This window comes from Pinus tabuliformis, chromosome 7, assembly GCF_031772625.1.
Source record: "Pinus tabuliformis cultivar Carrire ecotype Pingquan chromosome 7, CPIR1, whole genome shotgun sequence".
Lineage (NCBI taxonomy): Eukaryota > Viridiplantae > Streptophyta > Pinopsida > Pinales > Pinaceae > Pinus > Pinus tabuliformis.
In genome coordinates, this window is record NC_142293.1 from 1,704,715,926 (window position 1) to 1,704,736,817 (window position 20,892).

Consider the following 20,892-nt stretch of genomic DNA (forward strand, 5'->3'; position numbering starts at 1 on the left):
TTTTTTAAGAAATTGGCTACCTAGTTTCACTTCCCCAACAACGACGCCAAAATTTTTGGTCAATTTAGTGTGTTCTAAATTGCTGATTAAAATGTCAATTCGGGATTCGTAAACTGACGAAGTGAAGTGTACTATATGTACAAGATAACCATTTTCTTAATCTTTTGTTGTTTTTGAGTTCTTTTTAGTTTGTTTTTGGATTTATCTTTTATGGATTCCCTAGTGTGTGATGGCGAAAATGAAAGTTAAGTATGGATGGTAATGGTGATTTCTACAGTGATTTTTCAAACTTAAAAGTGTTCAACAAGAAAGCTCTAAAATAACTGTAATGAAATCAATTCTTAAGAGGAAGTAAATGTATCAAACAGTGAACTAATGACAATGGCCCAGTGTCCTTACTGCTGTATGAAAAAGAAAGTAAAAACTGAACTTAAAGCAACTCAAAGACTGAAAACAAAGCGACTAATTCACACTACTTCAACTCTTCTGATCCTTTACCCTTCAACTCAATCTGCCTTATGGGAAGCAATCATGAACAAGTTAAGCAATATGATATCTAAATTGCAGGAAATTAAATTGCATAAATGAAACTAATCACACTACTTCAACTCTTCTGATCCTTTACCCTTCAACTCAATCTGCCTTATGGGAAGCAATCATGAACAAGTTAAGCAATATGATATCTAAATTGCAGGAAATTAAATTGCATAAAGGAAACTAATCACACTACTTCAACTCTTCTGATCCTTTACCCTTCAACTCAATTTGCCTTATGGGAAGCAATCATGAACAAGTTAAGCAATATGATATCTAAATTGCAAGAAAGCAAACTAAATCACACTACAATAAGTAATATTCTGATTCCTTACTAATAGAGTCACTTGACTATAGAAAGAAACCATAAACTAATGAGTAGTATGATGTCTAAGTAGCAGAAAAATAAATAAGCAAAACACAATTTGAAAAATGACAGTGCTGGAATTAAACTTCAGAAAATGAAAATTAGCAGGAAGGACAAGATGATCTCATATGTCAGTAGTTATCAAAAAGATGAAAATTTGCCCGGGCTGCCTAAGAAAACCTGTAGAAAAGCACTGATCAGCTGACAGCTATAAGAAAACATAAATGAAAATGTAAACAACAGTGAATTAAAAACATCAAAACAACATGTTATATACAAGCTAATAATTATGAAAGCAGAAACATAATAAAATCAAATGAGAACTATACAAAGCTTTAGTGCGCAGGGGCCCTCTGCCACCTCAGCCAGTCAACGAACAGTCACAAAAACGAGCTCAGGAAAGTAGTCTTCTCATGTATTAAAGCAACAACAAAATACGTAAAACAGAGTACAGTGGGTGATAACAGTAGTTCAAAAATTACATCTCCAAAGCTTCTTCACAGCGTTTATCAACGCGTTATTTATAATGAAAAGTGATGTAACTAACTCCTAAATCCTATTGTTAACTTTGTTGCCAGAGACACGTAGATCTCCTCAACCCGGGATCTAGCATAATGGTCATCATGTCCATTAAATCCTCGGAGTGGTAGCTGCTAGATTCAGGTTACGGGGTTGATCTCCAGGTGTGCCGATATCTCCGTGAGCTGAGGACTGTGCCACGTAAACCTTCACGTGCTCAAAACAGAGATGTGCCACCGCTAAATTCCTTGGTTGGCTTTGCCTTTGACCCTTGTTGACCGTGACCGTTTATGGATGATTTGGCTGATCTAAAGGGACACGTTCCATGTACACGTCACCTGTAGCTAGCCCATGTGGCTCGTTTCTTCATAGGACACCTGTAGCATAGCCTTTAACAAAATGGCTGCGGAAACATGTGCTGGCTGCGGAAACTGACAAGTTTCCTCAGTTGCCTAAACAAAAATCTAAACCAAACAACAGTAATAAGCATAGTTAGAAAACCATGTCAGAAGCTCCTTTTAGACTATAATGCAATGATTTAACAGCTTGGTGGATGAAGTAAGTGGAAAAAGAAGGCCGAGAGGGTGTATAGGAAGGTGCAGGTTTGAGGCTCAACATGTCATTAATTTGAAACCATTCCCATCTAGGCAGTCCTCATGTTTGCCTTACAACAGAAAAAGCATAAAGGAAAGGAGCAATCACATTAAGCTTCATCTAAATTATGCAACATGTATGCTTTACAACAGAAAAACCATAAAGGAAAGGAGCAATGACATTAAGCTTGCATCTAAGTTACGCAAAGAAGAATACGAGTATATGAATTGTGCAACAAACAAGCATCTCAAATGAACAATTTTGAATTTTTTTTTGCAAAAAATTTACCAAAGAAAGGCAAAGAATAAGCACATAGATATCAGAAATTGATCTTTCTAAATAAAAAGGATAGATGATTACTTAACTTGGATAAGCTCTCCCTCAAAACCAATAAATGTAGGTGGAAACCATAGATCCATCTTAACCTCATATTTCTTAATGACCCAGAAAGATTCAACAATGTTGCTCTATAAAACAATGATAGACACTGAAGTCGGAAAGGCCATGAGTTCTAATCACACCATAAACTCAACCAAGAATCTCATAATGACCTTAAATTCATTATACAGAAATATTATATTCAAATTCATTATACAGGAATATTATATTCCTATAGCTAACTGCCTATGAACCTCCACTAATTATCAACCCTTTATAATCAATGATCACTAAGCACGATGCTTCCAACATCATTTCTCTTCAACTTTGACGTGGAGGGAATCGATGCTCCTCCATCAAGGCCAATGTCAGCTTCTTTGTTTAGGACGTGCCTTGTTAAAGCACAACCACATCCTAGTAATGGATGAGGCCACAACCTCAGTGGATACGACAACTGACACCATGATCCTACAAATAATACAATGAGAGTGTCATGGATGTACAATCATCACTATAGGTCACAGAGGTCCCACAATAATAGACAATAATTTTCTGCAAGATCAAATAATTTTTCAACCTATACCTCATGCCAATCTGAATCAATTTCAAGGATACCAACTTTTCAGCATGGCAGAGAATGAAAAGAAGGTAAATGCAACAATTATATCACAACAATGTTGCTCTACAAAACAATGACAGACACTGAAGTCAGCAAGGTGAGATGGGGCAAAACCACAGAAGAGTAAAGAATTATGGTGAAAGAAGATAGCTCAGAGATTTTTCAAGTTGCTTGAGAGGTCTCAAATATAAAATATGTTTTACAACATTAGCATTTCTCTCATGTCCCCATTGATTCACTATTTTTTCTACATTTTAAAATGACACACCTCAATTGTACAAATTTAAGACAATTCACTTTAATTGCCAGTCCTCCTAGAATACCACTACATTAGGGGGATTCTAGAGGTTGACTTGTTTTAAAGTCTGTCCAAACAATTGAGTCTCAGTAAGACAAAAACTGAATTGTGTGGCATTTATTTCAGTCATACTACCGAATTTCATACAATAATTGTACTACCTAATTCCATACAATACCATACTACCACTTTGTTTAATTCTCTAACAAGCTCTGTAATAACACCAGGTAGCACAAACTGCAGCGATCAATTCTGTTTCATGTTCAATTAAAAGTGAGAAACAATGATTATAGGTCCATTGTACAAGCATTTACCTACAAGTCCGAAAAAATTTGTAACATAACTCCTGTAAAAGTTTTTAACTCAAAATTGCAGTAATATATCTATAACATAACTCTTGTAGAAGTTATTTAACTCAAAATTGCAGTGATTTCTTTTTCTGCATGAATATTGTCAATTTTCATCTTTTGAAGTTTGAAAAACCCTTAAATTTTTTGAATGTATTGAATGTATCATCATAACAAGGTAGAACTTGACCAGGTCTGCACCTGCTCTATGTAGTAAAACATCCTTCACCAACTCAAAGGATATTTAACTCAACTAACAATATTAACTATTCAAAACCTTGACCGCCCATTTGTTAATATAATATACAACACATCACAACATGATTATGTATCTAATTTAAGTGCCCCGCATTCTTCTAAATCTTCTTTGGAAGAAGAAACCACTTTGGAGTGATGATTTCTAAAAGCTTCACAGTGGTTTTGTTTTCTCGTGGTATTAGGCATGGGATTTGGAAGCATTTTCAATATAATTCCCATGGCTATCAGAAGCAATCTAGTTGCATGCTTCTCCATGATAGGCCTTGTGAATATGATATATGATAGAAGCAATGTTACCGCCTTTCTTGCAGTTTTCACCTATACAAAAACAAAATCTCAATAAGTGAATATCAATAATAAATTTAGCATATCAAGATGACCAGAATGGTCATGATCCAATCTGTAACAAACCATGGCAGTTGTGGCAGCGTCGAAGATTGCTAATAAACATAGAACAAACAACTGGCCTACGAAGGTGGTTGTTGCTTCGAATATCAGCGCGAGATAAACATACAAGCGTTGTTATAAATCATAACAAAAAAAACCAAAAACAGTTTTAGAAAGAACAATTTTTTCACAAAAGATGACTATGGCTAGAGATTTCAGGAACTAATAAATTTAGTTTCAAAACCCAAATATTTGAATAGAAATTAACAGGAAATATCATATACTTGTAAGCGAGCTTCCCAGGCTTTGAAGGGCTCTCCAGTCAAAATCATTGGAGGAATCAAGAAGGGGATTCCCATAGCAGTAGAGTAGAACAACATTTCCATCCGGGAGCATCAATTACAATATTTCTCAGTGTTGAGCAAGTTGTATTGAGCCTTATATAATTCAAATAATATAAAATTAATAAAGGATTAATTCACAAACATTTTTGCATTAGGGCTTTCTAGGTATGGACCATATTTGTGTAGTAGAAGGATTCAGAGTAAATATGGCCTCTTGCAGGTTGCCGAAAAAGGCATCCAAAATTAGAGCTCCACAGACCATAATAACTCCCCATACACTGAAATTTGGGGATGTTTGGGCATCTGCTAGTGTGAAGATTATCAAACCAACAACAAGAAATATAGTTGTGATTTATTCCTCCAAGGGATACTTTCGCGTTAAGCCTGGTATAAAGGCTCCCATAATCATAACCGGAAAAATGTGTAATGATTCAGATTTATTAGCCATGGTAGAAACCTCAAAAGAAATATATTGTAAACTCAATGAGTATATATAAAGAGAAACCCTACCTTGGTAGACTTGAACATGATTTGGGCAGGATAATTAAGAAACATTAGAGATCCCTTGGTTAATCCTTGAGATCCCATGAGTACAACATAGAGGTTTACGTATGTTTTCCATGGATTATGTATATCCCTTGTTCTGAATCCATTGAGATAGATAAGTGCCAAATACACAAATCCTTGTATAAAGGTGAAATACCATCCATAGTTGCACCAATCATAAACAAAACAAACGAATCGAAGTCTGCAACAAAGGTTTTCAGAGAGAACAAAACCTACAAATGCATAGCATGGGGCATAATCTCTCATGGAAGCTCGGGCAAAGAACCCCTAAAGAAATCAGGAGGAGGGTTTATTTATGTCCAGAACCCACCTGTTTTCCAACATGATCCATCCAGGACTCTTGGGGACCTCACCCGTATAAAGAAACATTTCTGCAGAAACAAGGGCTCAAAACTATTATGAGAACAGTGCCCATATTGTCCTGCGGAATCGCCAATAAAGTCATAGTCGTGCAGAAAAAACACGTTCATTTTTCTGCAGGCCTAGACCATGGATTGGAGGTTCGACTCCAACGACTTCCAAATACCTGCAAGATCATTCTATTGACTCTCATCGCATGGCTGCCATTTTATAAGAGGGTAGTAGTGCCCATAGCCCGACACATAACAATAGATAACAAGGGGATCACCGTGATTCAGAGAATGGGGAAGGCCTAGACCATGGATTGGAGGTTCGACTCCAACGACTTCCAAATACCTGCAAGATCATTCTATTGACTCTCATCGCATGGCTGCCATTTTATAAGAGGGTAGTGGTGCCCATAGCCCGACACATAACAATAGATAACAAGGGGATCACCGTGATTCAGAGAATGGGGAACGGATTCTCCTTTTCAACGTTATCTAAGGAACGAATATTGCCCTAAACCATGGCCTGGCAGAGAAGGCATTAGCCATTGTCTCCATCACATCAGCCATTGTCCCCATCATTGTGTTGTGTCTTCTTCCCCAGTTTTTCATCGTCGGTCCGTTCCACACAATAGATAGTGCCGAGAAAGGGCTACTTGCGGTCAGTCTTATAATTTGTAACTAATTTAATACCAGTAGAATTAATCGGATGGTTGAAACCATTTTAATCATCTAACACTAGAAATCAAGGGCACACAAATGTACACGTAATGTGAGAGGGGAGTTGTTTTCAGAGGGGAACGCCTTACGACGTAAATATTAATATTTTTAGTATATAGAATCAATATTTATGTAACATAAAATTTGATAATGCAATGATAGCCTCAAGAGTAACGACAAGATGGCATGAAGGCTCGACAATGTTATTCCATGAGAAATCTAAGTCAAACTTCAAACAACAAGATGGCACAAAGGCTCGACAATTTTGTTTCATATTTAATTAAACAAATAAAAGGCTTTGGTGTGAACTTGATACCATCATATTGTTTTTCAGATGGTCGTGCTTTATTCATGATTACTCGTTTCTCTCTTTTTATTTGGAAAATTTATATAAACGTGTGAAGTAATGTGTCATTTTAAATTCAATGTCGGACTATGTGACAATTGAAGAGGTACTTTTCTTAGTAGGTGGAAGCATGCATAATTAAATTCACTAAACAATTATTTAAAATGAACAAAATATTAAATTTTACTGATATGAAGCATTATGTCTTTTATTAACATTTTGTTGTTAATATTTTTTCATACTTTTATTAACATTTTGTTGTTAATATCCTTTCATAATTTTATTTATAAAATAAAAATAACCAACTAAATTTAATTGCATTCAACATAATGATGACAAACAAATATTTATTTTTACTAAAACTTTACATGCACACAAAATTTGTAATAAAAAACTCTAAATCTTGCAAGTTGTTTAATTTTAAATATAGAATTTTAAAATAGTAATTAATATTTTCACATTCTTACATGCTAACATTTCATCTTGTTTATTATTACGTTGATGTGGTTGTATTGGTTGGAGCAGGGTGTTTCTACAAAGGCTACTAAGCCACATTTGGCCCCTTGGACAAGATAGTGGAAATCCATTCAGTTTGGGACTCACAAGGTGACGGCACACAAACTACCTACGTCATCGCACGATAGTTCATTGACAAAGCCAACATGATGGAGTACGCGCACACAATCTTCAAACAAATGAAACTCAAAGCACGTACTGTGGTCTACAAAGTTTGTTGGGTATCTCACTGTGTGACCTCCGACCTGCTCTTTGCCTTCGAGAATGCGTTAGACGATGGAGTGGATGTTATCTCGATGTTGATTGGGTCATATGTAATTCCCTATGTTAAATTACTAGAACTCTTATGGAAATAAGACATTCAAATTGAATTAGTTAAGCATGGTCAACCATAGACAACATGTTAAGTATCGTGAACATGTTCATCCATTACCAAATATAGACAACATGGTCAACCACTATGAACTTGGTTAAATGATACTTGGTGATGGTCATCATGGCTAACATAATTAACCATGCTCAAACATAGTTCTATGTTCTACATGGTCGAACATAGTTTCACAATTTCTCCAAACGCCACCTTACTTTGACTCATCAAGGCCATGAAGGCAAAGTTAAATCCACAGAGGAAAGAAGTCACTCCATACATTCCCACGTCTTACCATAATTGATATAGAGTAGATTAGTTATTGTCGTGTGCTTTTAGATTTTGGATTATATTAATCTATTTTTTTTTGTTTTTGTTTATGGAAGATTAGGTTTTAGTTAATAAAACACAATGTTTGATCTTATTCCAAAACTAAAAGACGATTTGTCCTTCCTTGTCATTCTTATGGCAATAACAATGGGATCATGTGCTTTCAAGTAGCATCCCTCTTTAGTCCTATGCATGAAATCAAATACTACATCCAATTGCACTTTAATCTCATGCTTAAGAAGAAACGCACTCCGTTTATTTTTTTCTTTGAAAATGGTAAAACTTATCATAATTAAGTTGTCAATTAATAATGAGGAGAACCATTATCATTCTTATTTCTTTGCATTTTTCCACATTTGAGAACATTAAAATATTATCTAATTATAAAAAATTTGGGTTTTATTCCAAAACCAAAAATAAATTCAATTTCAATAATATTTTAAAAATCAATATTCTTGGTCATTAGCATTAATTTTTTTTTTTTTAAATGGGGGTGGCTAGGCCCCTGAAGAATCATTATATTAAGCCATTTGTACAAATATTTACATATGAATACATCACATCAATCAAATACACATAATTGTTGCACAACAGCGTCGTTGATGAGGATCGAAACTGGGCGGGGAGCGTGTAAGCCGTCAGCCCCGCCATTGAACCATGCACTCGCGTGCCATTAACATTAAAATTATCTTTAATAATATTATATACATTTTAATAATAATTAAATTTAATACATAATTTATTTTTATTTTTTTAATAATTTAACTTCATATTAAAAAAATAAATAATTATTTAATTTAATGTTTTAAATATCAAAATTTTTAATAAATTTTTATTTATAAAAAAAATATATTATATCCATTTATAATATTAATAATTTACTATTTGAAAAATAAAAAATATAAACATCCAAAAATAAAAATTAAAAGCTAAAACTTTAATATATAAATATAATATTAATAATTTCTTAATCTAGATATGAAAAATATTAATATAAAATAATAAGAAGTAAAATATTAATATAAAATAATAAGAAGTAAAAAATTATACCTTGATTGTCAAATTTTAAAACTGGTAGATTTAATCCCACTGTTAGAGTTGCCGAGTGTGGATCCTCCGTAGCTACTTTCACTACTTTTCACAAACGGGGACCTTTTTCCATCGGGAAATGTCACACAAGAGTTCGAGATGCAAATATTTTAAGATGGAGAAAGAATTTATTATTTTAGATTCACTATGTGCTTAATTATTATCTCGATACTTAAATATATATGTTACACTTACACTAAATATGTGTATGCTAATTTTTTTACTATTTATAATTAACCATTAATAATAATAATGGTTATTATTGTTTTTCTTATTATATTTCAAAATGAAATTATTAAAAAATTATAACGAAAATATTTAAATTATTTAATTTACAATATTGGTCAAAGACATTAATTTCAAAATGATCTATTATCTCTCAATGCATTATGTTAATTATTGAATTGATATTTTAATTTTTTTGTTGTGTTATATTAATTATTCAATTGATATTTTAAATTCGTTGTTGAGTTAAAAATATTAATTAGATTTATTAAATTTTAAGTATAAATTATTTAATGTTATTATCTTTACCAAAATTTGAATTATTATTCATTATAACTTATTTTTAATTTATTAAGTGTTATATTATCTTAAATTTTTTTAATCTAAAAAATAAAATAAATTAACTTTCTAATATATATTTTTTAATTTTATAATTACGGAGGTTTGAGCTCAGTTCTGCAATTGGAATTTTGAGCGAATCATATTTGTCAAAGACTAAACAACTCACATGGCGCCCCCTTGGGGAGGGGGTAGAGGACCCTCCTTCAAATCGGTGGTAGCCAATCAAGCATCACCGCATACCCCACACAAAACAGTGAACAACTCTTCCCAGCAATTGATGCAACGAAATCCAATCAATCACTATACTCAACAATCTTCGCATGATAACATCACTTCGCATGATAACATAACTATAACTACAGGACCAAGTTACAAACAACCTATAAGAGTCGACATTGTAGGTAATCGAAGCACCAACACACAACAAAAACCTAACCCATGTCATCAACAAGCCAAGGAGATCCCCATGCTTGATATCGCACTAGAGAAATTACGGACTACTATGGAAAAGATGAAAGAGAAAGCACTTATCTGTAAATTCATTAGCCCGTGGCTAATGAAGCGACTCCTATTAAACTGGTTACCTAAGAACTAGCAAATCAAAGGGGAACCAGAGCTTAAACTGGGGCCCAATGGATTCTTCAACATAATCTGAGATATTCCCAATGGATTCTTCAACGTAATCTTCAATAATATCTCAGATCAGGACAAGATTCTGAAAGGAGGCCCATACTTTATGAATTCAGCAAGCCTCTTCATAAAGCCATGGGTGCCGAGATTTAATCCGAAAAAGTAAGATTTCTCATTCTTACCATTTTGGATCAGATTATATTCTTTGCCTCAAGAGTATTAGGACCATGAAATCTTGGCTCATATAGGAAACACAAGGGGAAATTCGTGATGCTCTTTGATATCACCAAAACTAAAAGATACACGTCTTATGCCCGTTTATGCGTTTACATGGACCTCACCAAGCCTTTACCAACAATAATTCATATAAGATGCGTACAAGAAGTATGGGAGTAATCCACCGACTATGAACAAATCCATTTTCACTATACACAATGCCATGACTACAAGCAACTTTTCAGGTATTGTCCGAAAAATCCCATGTAAGTGGATGCAGGCAACCTCTCAACTAATCAATCGACTTAAGATGATGGATTTAAGAGAGTAACAATAAGAAAAAGGTCATCTCGAATGTGGGGTAACAACACTGCCCCCCAAAACAGCCAATAGGGAAATAGATACACAGTCTTACAATAAGATGAAGAGGAAAACCTCAAGACCAGGGCAAGGATGAAGGCCCCCATGAACCAATCCTCAAAAGGAGATTTGAGTGATTGATATAAAGATTGGACGAAGAAATCCCTAGAAGCAAACAATGATGACAATATTGTTAAAAAAGAACTCCCATCCCTAATGGAGGAAGAAGAGCTACTAGATCTAGAGTTGCAAGACATGGACTTGCAAAAAATAACAGAGGAATGGAAAAGGACATATCCAACAACTATTCTCGAAGATTAAATACAACTCATCAGTCAGGGCTTATCTCTTCCATAAAGTCTTGCTCCTGCACATAGTTAATGGATCAGGTACCTCTCTCCCTCCCCTGTCCTCTTTCTCTTTGTAAGAAATAAAACACAATTCCCTCAAGACTATTCACTCTTCGTAAGGGAGTTGAAAAAGAAAGGCAGAAAATCAAACAGTTAGTCCCTACATGATCTTAGGGAATTTCTAGTTAATTCGGGTAGAGTGGCACCCATGACTTCCATCTTCCCCTCCATTCCCAAATATTAATGATGAAGCTCATTTCTTGGAATGCTAGAGGTTTGAACAATAGATCTATGCACCAGATCCTGAAAAACCTAGTCTCTAAGGAAAAGCCTGATATACAAATTTTGCAAGAAACAAAATGTAGATAGCACCAACTAGAAAATATAATATGCACCTTCTCGAAAAATAGTGAATATATATCCCAATGTGCAAGGGGAACGTATAAAGGTCTAGTGATCATATGGAACCCCTCAACAGTCACACTCAAAGATTCATTCTACCTTCCTTGAATCCTCACAACCCATTTCATCCAATAGGCTCAACCCAGTCAACCTTTATTTCAAATGTCTATGGACCAACCATTCCACAAGGCAAAAGGTTGTTTCTGGCTCACCTGTCCACAAAAACGAGACCCGTTCACTAGAACCAATGAATCATTGTAGGAGACTTCAATATGATTAGATCCTTACAGGAAAAGAAAGGCGGAGTCATAAAGTTGAATGAAGAGGCCTCAATCTTCAATTCATTAATTAACATCTACGAGCTAATATATATGGAAACAAGAAATGGAATTTATACATGTAACAACAAAAGAGGGGAATCTCACCAAGTGGCCTCAATATTGGATTGTTACCTCATCACATAATCTTTGCTCCTATAAGGAATCAATATTCAAACCACTATACTACCTAGCTATGGATTTGACCATTGGCCCATTGAGTTGCAATTGGGTTGGAATTCATTACCTTGAAATAAGTCATTTAGATTTCAAGCCTTTTGGTTGAGGCATTCATTTTTTTAACAAATCTAGAAGCATGGTGAAAGGATTCCACAATGATTCAAGGGAGCATAGGGTTCAAATTTTAGCAGTGACTCAGATTCTTAAAGAAAAAGTTAAAAACATGGAATAAGGACGATTTCAGTTATATATTTCAAGATAAGCTCCAACTCGAACAAGAAATGAAACAAGTGCAGTAAACTATCATATCAGAAGGTAGCACTGAAATCCTAAAGGAAAAGGAAAGTGCCCTACACCAACAAGTAACAAAAATATTGGCCTAAGATAAATTCTCTACAAACATAATTCAAGGGTAAAATGGCTCAAGGAGGGGGAATGCAAATTCAAATTCTTTCATAAACTAATGGTCAACTATCGCATTCAAAATCGCATCAATCAACTTAATTCTTCAAACGATCAATATGTATAAGATCAAAATGAAATTCATCAAGCCCTCTCAACATTTGTAATCTCTACTGACAAAACCCATTCCTCTTGCTGGTAATTCTAAATCTTTTGTCAAAGATTCTTACTCTTTCATCAATGAAATTAAATATTTTAAAATAGAGACTAATGATATTTTGGTTAGTTTTGATTTTGTTTCTTATTTTACTAAGATCCCCATTAATGAAGATATTTACACCATTAAAAACGTTACTGACCCTAATACAACCAAATTAGTTAGCATTTGCTTAAAATTTACTTTCTTCAGCTTTCAAGATGAGATTTTTGAATAGGCCTGTGGAGTTGCTATGGGATCCCCTCTCTCCCTAATTGTAGAAAATATGTTCATGGAATATTTCGAGGCTAAATCCCTGACTTCTGTGCCCTTTCGACCTAAGCTTTGGAAAAGGTATGTGGACGATACCTACATTATTTGGCCCCATGGTCTAGAAAATCTCAAAATATTTAAACAACATCTTAATAACCTGTCTGAATTTATTAAATTTACTATGGAGATTGAAGTTAATGGAAGCATTCCATTTCTTGATGTCTTCATGATTTGGAAAGAGGATGGATCTATCTCCCATCAAGTCTTTCGAAAGAAAAATCATACTGAGAAATATCTCCATGCCAATTACCATCACCATCCGACTCAAAAATTTGGTGTTTTAAACACCCTTGCTACCAGAGCCCTCAACATCTCTAATTATTCTCACATAAGTGATGAGAAGACTCATCTATTAGAGGTTTTTATGAACAATGGTTATAGTAAGCACCAAGGCCTGAAAGCCTTCCAAATAGAAACAAAAAGACCTAAAGATAAGGTTAATCTTAACAATTCTATTGCCACTATTCACCTCCCTTTTATTCAAGGAACAATAGATAAATTGGCTCACATTCTTAAGGGACACAATATCTCTACAACCTTTAATCCACTCAATATTATTAGAGCCTCTCTTTAGTCTATCAAAGACCGAATTGATCCCTCTAACACTAAGGGGGTCTACATGATCCTTTGTTCTTGCGGGAAACCTTATATAGGTGAAACTAGTCGGTCTACTAAGCGTATAATTCAAGAGCACGTTGTGGACATTTGACATAATTATTCTCGCGCTTTGGCTCTTGCTGAACATTTTGTTAAAACAAAGCATCACATTTGCATAGAGGATGCTTCTATCCTTGCTAACGTTTCTCATTTTTATCATAGGAAGTTCAAAGAGACAATAGAGATCGAAAAGAGAGTCGCCAACAATATAAATAGAGATGATGGCTGGAAAAATAGTAGAAACATGATCCCGGTTCTCTCCTCCAAATTCTCAAAACTCTCTTCTTCTTAAGTTCCACCGTTTTTTTATTTTATTTTTATGAATAGAAATATTTTTAGTATTTAATATATATATATATATATATATATATATATATATATATATATATCATCTTAATCTTTTACCCTTAATTTACATTTTATTTATATTTTATTTTCCTGGCCCTTAATTTTATTACTTTAGCCTTTTGCCTTAATTTATACGTTATTATCGTAACCCCACGCACACACACACACACACACACACACACACATATATATATTCCTAACCCTTTATCCCTAATGCTTATCTTAAATTATTAATATGATATCTACCTATATTTTTATTTTATTATTATTTTTTTAAGAAATTTCTTATTTTTATCATATTTATCCTTAATTTCATCATTTTCCTTATTTATAGTTTTATTATCATCTTTCCTCTTTATATATGTATATATATGATTTTATTTATTTCTCCTTACTACTATCTTATTTCCCCATTTATTTTTTATTTTTTTAATACTATCTTGTCTTCATTTTAATAAAGATTATCTCCCTAAGTCATTTTATTAATATTATAATAATTTTTTATATTAATTTATTATTTCTGTATGATTATTATCGATTTATTTTAATCATTTTTGTAACGGTTATTTTGAGTCATTTTTCTTTTTATATACCTTCGTTGGATCAAATTTTCTCCATCTTTTCATCCTGATGATGAACCACATTAGTTGGTTCAAAACGCGTCGACAAATAATTCTTTCATGTGATGGATCTTGAAGACATTTTTCTAAATACAAAAAATTGTTTAGCATATCACAAAATTGGTCATTGCAGAGAAAATGACATGCTATTAAGGGAAATTACAATGCAAGAAGTTAAGGAAGTTGTCATGAATCTTTTAAGAAGCAAGGCCCTTGGGCTGAATGGCTTCACAACATAATTCTATCAAGGTAGTTGGAGTATCATGGGCAGGGATGTATGGCAAGTGGTGGAAGACCCCAAGAAAAAATGCCTCCTTACTCTCAACATTCGATGCAACTTTTATATCCCTAATGCCTAAATCGACTAAGGCTTCCCCCCCAATAGACTATCGCCCAATCGCTCTATGCAAGATCATTTAAAAATAATATCTAAAACAATGGAAAATAGGCTCAAGCCTCTTCTTGCTGGATTGATTTCTCCGAAGCAGACAAGTTATGTTGAGGGTCGACATATTTTAGATAGCATGATTCTGGCTCAAAAGCACATCCACTCTCTATGCACATCGAGGTAGCCAGGAATGCTAATAAAGTTGGATATGTCTAAAGAATTTGAGAAGGTAAGTTTGAAATTTTTTTATCATGTTCTCAAGGCATATGGATTTCACACCAAATGGATTACATGGGTATTGACTCTTATCTCAAAATATTTCTTCTCCATTCTGCTTAATAGCTCCCCCTCTACTACCTTCACTCCCTCTAGAGGTATCAGATAGGGGAATGCACTCTCCCCATATATCTTTTTATTTGTAGCAGAAGGCTTGAACCTATTGATAAGGCATGCTCTACATCACCCATGGGGGCTTCTCTAGGGGACCAATATCATACCATGTGCATTCATATTGGGGGATGTATATTGAGGAAAAAATGACATAATATATTGTGCATATATTATGGGGTAAATTTTTTTTATATAGGCACGCATAAAAAATGGAGCGCAAAGTTAATTAAAAAATAAAGGGGTATAAAAAATGTTATTAAAAAAGGATATCTACAATATCTAGTGAAAGTAGAGGTTTTTTAAATTGGAAGGTGTATTGGATTCGTATTGGTAAGGGGTTAAATAATGTGATTTTTAGAGGTTATTTCCAATATTTATTCAAATTAGGAGTGTTAACACTAGCAAATCATACACCTATTAGTACAATCCAGAAGACACTAAAAAGTGTCCAGCAAAATGCACAAGCGAATAGTTTCCAGCTTAATACATCATGAAGTTTAAAAAATCAAAGTTCTCCCAAAGTCCAAAGTTTATAAAGAAAAAATAATTAAGGTCGTGCATCTATTACTTCGATAATTGCACACATGGAATATGATTCGAAAGCCGCACAGTTGCAGAAAAGGAGGACTCAATGATCCAAGACCACTCTACACACTTAGGGCAGATTCTCTGACATGAGCTCAGCCCAATACTATCGAAATTGAGTTGCCTTGGAGATATGCAACCCTCAATGGAATCATCTTTTCCTACTCATGTGTCGTTATCATGCATGAACAAATAGGGGGAAGAAGAATTCAAAAAATTCTATATAAACAGGCCACGGGAGAATGAAAATATCAAACATTTTTATGCTATCCAAATTGTTGTATGAGCAAACCACCATTACATTATGAAGCCAAATAAGGTAAGAACACTAGAATGTTGTCCATATTTCTTCTAAGCAATCCATCATCTTAGTGAGAGAAAAGGAATCCACCATTGGAGAGTCTTCATACTTCTTTGAAGGAGAGGAGAAACTTGCAAAGAGATCGAGGAAGAGAAACCCCCTTGCTGAGGATTTTTGGGCTCCATAGCTCAAAGAATTCTCTTAAATTGTCTAATATTCATCTATTCCATTCAACCTCCACTACCACCAATCAATAAAGGGAGATTTTTAGATTATCTTATTGATTTATTTGCTCCATTTGAGCATTGTTTGTGTATTTACCTCTTTGTTTAATTAATATGTTTATGTGTGCATTTTTTCCACTATTTACAATGTTGTGTTTATTTAAGTTTGTCCACTAACAACACCAATTCTTACTGTGATCCTTTGTAGGGAACAATGAATTTCTTAGGAGGTGTCTTTTGGTACACTTATTCCCAAAAAACACCACCATAGGAATGGCGGCCATACTGTTATCTTTTCATTAATATAAAGATTGTTTTTGCAGGACCTCCTCTTTGCACAACCATCCTACAGGACACTCAACACCTCTATGGAATTTTTACAGACCACAAGGACATGTTCTAAGCCCAAAGAAGTGAAACGTTTCCTTTTCCTTCTCGCCCACATTTCTTTTTCTCTGACAGACGCGAACGCCCGTCTGTGTGCGCTAAACACGCACGGTCAATAGAAAGAAAAAATGAGCCTTGTATTTGTCACCTTTCTTAGGTGATTGACAGCCTTTAGTGAATTGCCTTCACTTCAACATTCTGTATTTTCTGTTTAATACCCCTGGTTGCTTTACTAACCCCAATTGGTGAAGAAATTAGAGTATTTTTTATTATTTTGCATTTGCAAATGCACACATAGCTTAATTAGGGAGAAAATTAAGTGGCCAAATTCCACATATGTTTTCCAACCTATTTTGCTGAAATTTTATGCAAATCACATAGCTTAATTAGAAAAGGAATAAGTGGTCCATCATCCATAATTCTTGCTACTGACCAAAGCATTTCATTCATCATTTTTAGGGACTAGGAGAAAATTTTATTAGAGAAAGTAAGTAATATCTACTTCCTTTGCGTCTCTTAGACAAACCTGGGCTTGCACATGAAAACTTTCTTGAGAGCATTTGAATTTCCACCTCCCTTGTTAAAATCCACATAGTTCAATAGGAAAGAGTAAGTGGCCCATAATCCATAATATATTTCTTTTTTCCATGCAAGGATCAATAAATAGTTAGAGTAATTAAAAGGAGATCATAAAGGATCATCGCATATCCACATCTTATCACACTTTGTATGTTCACTTGTATCACACACTAAGCTTCCATACACTTTTTACTCAGGGTCAACCAATTTTCGAAGTTTTGGGTACTTAGTCTTTTTTGGCTTACAAAATCACTCCATAAGTGAATTAAGACTCCTTAAAAGTAACCATAACTTGAACCAATTAAGTTTCCCCACAAGGGCCACCAAAAAATTTATAGTTCAGGTTAGGACCATTGGGGGTAGGCATCCCATAAGCTGCCATGGTCATGTTACACCTTTGAAACATAGTTGTTGACTTTTTAGGGAACTTAAAATCCTTCAATCATCCCATGGAAAAGAATACCTGAGCATGGCAGAGACCCGATACAGAGGGGGTTTGGCTTAGGTCCAATGCATGTGATTGTTGGCTTAGTGGGTCCTAACCTAGGTTCAGAGTTAGTTGCGCTAAAAAAAACCTACACTACTGGCCCTTTCGGCATCAATCTGCATAGTACAGACTGAAGTCTCACTCGAAGCAGTATCGAGGGATCCTGGAACCAAGTTTCCGCATCTAGAGATCAGTGTGATGTCTTTCTATGACCTAGATATGCCTTCGCGCAGATTTCTAAGCCCTTAAGGCTTAGTGCTGTAACTCCCCTCAATCGGCTTATAGACCTCTGTGAAGGTCTACGACTGGCTTTTGCGGACCCTGAATAGGAAAATTAGCTACTTACATGCACCATAGATTACCCTTAAATCAATATTTACTTAGATCTACCTAAGTGTTTGATAACTTTAACAGAAAGTGTTATGATCTTCGCTTAATCACTTAACATTAATTGTGTTCAGATAATAAGACATATAAAGTAAATCCGCGTATCAATGCATCTCACAGCATTTATCCTAATCATACATAACTGAAGTAAAGAGATAAAACACTGGATTTTTTGCAAAATTCTTCTTTGTTGATCTTCAGTATAGGTTTACAGACTCAATACTTCCCTGCGCACTCAACTGCAGGGGTCTATGCACTAAGTTGCAAAACTACTCTAGGCCTTTTTGCACTCAACTACAAAGCCTTTCCTCTTACTTTCTTGTGCTAACTCTCTAGACTCCTTCCGTCATACCCATAGGAAAAAGACTTCTATCTCTTCTATCTGCCTTAGACTCTCTAAGACACACATATTTATAAAATGCCATGGTCTGTGGACCAAGGGTAGATCTTCAAAAACTGACTCAAGTTTACATGAATGAGGGTAAAAACACTTTTTGACTCTTAACTAACTCTGCACTCTGCATCTACAATTTGTGCAGACTTTACATATTTTTACATCAAAACTTGGGATTTTGCCCCAAAACTGACCCAGGGGACCCCATCCCAATGGGCCCCCAACACAAAGGTCGTGACTCACCCTTGAGTCACTCGATTGGCGCGGTGATCTTGCTACAAAGATCCCCCAGCTCCACATGCACAACTACTACTTCAACCGCACTCTGCGTGGCTACCTGCTTCAATTTTTCAACCAATTGCTCTATAGTTGGTCCTTTTCCGGCTCGCTTGATCTTCTGCTATGTAAGCTGTTAGTTCATCAGCTTTTCCTAAATGTAGGCTGATACTAGGTACGCTTCTTCCAACCAAGGACCCAAATGTGCCTTAAGCACTACCTCTTTTTTCTGTGCTTCTTCCACTTGTGCAAGGCGTTGCTTTTCCTCTTGCAACTTGGCGAGGCGCACTGTAGCAATGGAGCGCGTCGTCGCCCTCACTTCGCCATACTACTGCTAGAGCTTGCAGATCTCTATACTCAATATCTGCACGGTGGGATCTTCCTACAGGGTCGTCACCACTTCCATGGCTTGTTCAAACAAAGTTGTGCAATCAACAACTGCGATCCACAGTAGCTATCCCTTCCTTAAACATAACGCTGCGTTGTTCCCTGACCTCGGGCAAAGTTGAAGGTTGTGACTTGAGTTCCAGCTCCATGATTTTCAAATTGATCTCTAACCACCTCTTCCTTTGCATTGCGAACAGTCGTAGCAAATTTTTGGATCATAGCCTCTAGTTGTGCTTCCTCAGGGATGTGCAACTCCGGCATCGTTCAACACGCCACTGCAACCGCTACCACCAAATGGGCATTCTGCACCTAGATTGTATCCCTTTCTTTTAAGGACTCCATCTTCTCGGTGAACATTTGTTCGTCGTTCACCTTGTACTCACTGATTAAACTAAGAGCGTGTTACTCCCGCGCTCAATTCCGCTATCACACTTGTCTACAACGCATGAAGATATTCGTTGGGGAGCACTGCAATGTTGAGACCGATGTTCTTCAGGGTGCTAACGATGATCTTGCCATCGGTCGATTCCGTGCTCAAGGACCCTTCTGGCAGTGCAACGGTCTTGAGGTCCATTGTCCTGACCAACTCGATAGCCTCACTTGTCCCTGGTGCCAAGCTCGTCTATGCGGCGCTGACCTGTCATGTGCCCACCTATATTCTGCTAGTATGGATCTGCAATTCACACAGATCCTTCTGAATATTACCTAATGACTGCATGTGTTGTTGCTCGAATTGTTGCAACAGTTCAACGGTAGTGTCGCACACGTTATCCCCGATCTCATTGAGATCACCCTCTGTTAGCATAATGGGATTCATTGATGGTTTATTTTCCTTTGCCTTCTTTCGGGACCCCTATTAGTGTTGTTCCATGTGCTTCCTTACCCGAAATGGGGTGCTCTGCCCCTCATCACCTCCACCACCCTGCATCGACTGCTCTTCCTCAGTTTCGGGTGAAGGGGATTTACCGCTTTGTTTAGATACACGTTGTTCTTGTTCAGCCTGCTACTTTGCAGTGCGCTCCTTTTCCATTCGAGCCTTATCTTCAGCCTCCTTTCCTCACATGGCAGCCAATTTCTATGCCGCCTACTTTGTTGCATCCTTCCACTTTTTCTCTGTTGAGCTTCCTAGGCCTTTGTTGGAACCTGTAGCCAAATCGGACGGAGTATGCCAATATGATGGCCAGCACTTGATTACTTCCTGAATGGCATCAGCGGTAACTAGATATGGCAGATCAAACCACTTCTGGTGCAGTCCTTCCACACCTGGATGTAAACGCGGTGGAATTCTGCCTTAAACTCAGCATATTCAAATAGTTGTTCATACACAGTTGAGGAAAACCGTGGGCGCTGGTTGATGGCCATTCGGAAGCTCGACTCCATCAATACCCATAAATTTTTTGTTTCAATGCCCTGCGTGGGGTCCTTCGTGGCCCATAGGGAGAAAAACTTTGTAGCTTCTAGCAATCCGGACTCCACGAGAGGAAACTAGTTGTCCTTCAACAGATCCCAAGAAACCAACACAATGGAGAGTAGCAACCATGCGTAGTGGAAGTTCTTGCTCTCATCTTGGGCCTCGCGACAATTTGCAAGGAACTCACTACA

The 20,892-nt window shown here is 35.8% G+C and overlaps 1 pseudogene; it reads right to left on the reverse strand.

Annotated features, from left to right (window-relative positions):
* Positions 1-3,980: 3,980 nt before the first annotated feature.
* Positions 3,981-19,551, reverse strand: LOC149255118 (UDP-galactose/UDP-glucose transporter 4-like; annotated as a pseudogene).
* Between the last annotated feature and the right edge of the window lie 1,341 nt (positions 19,552-20,892).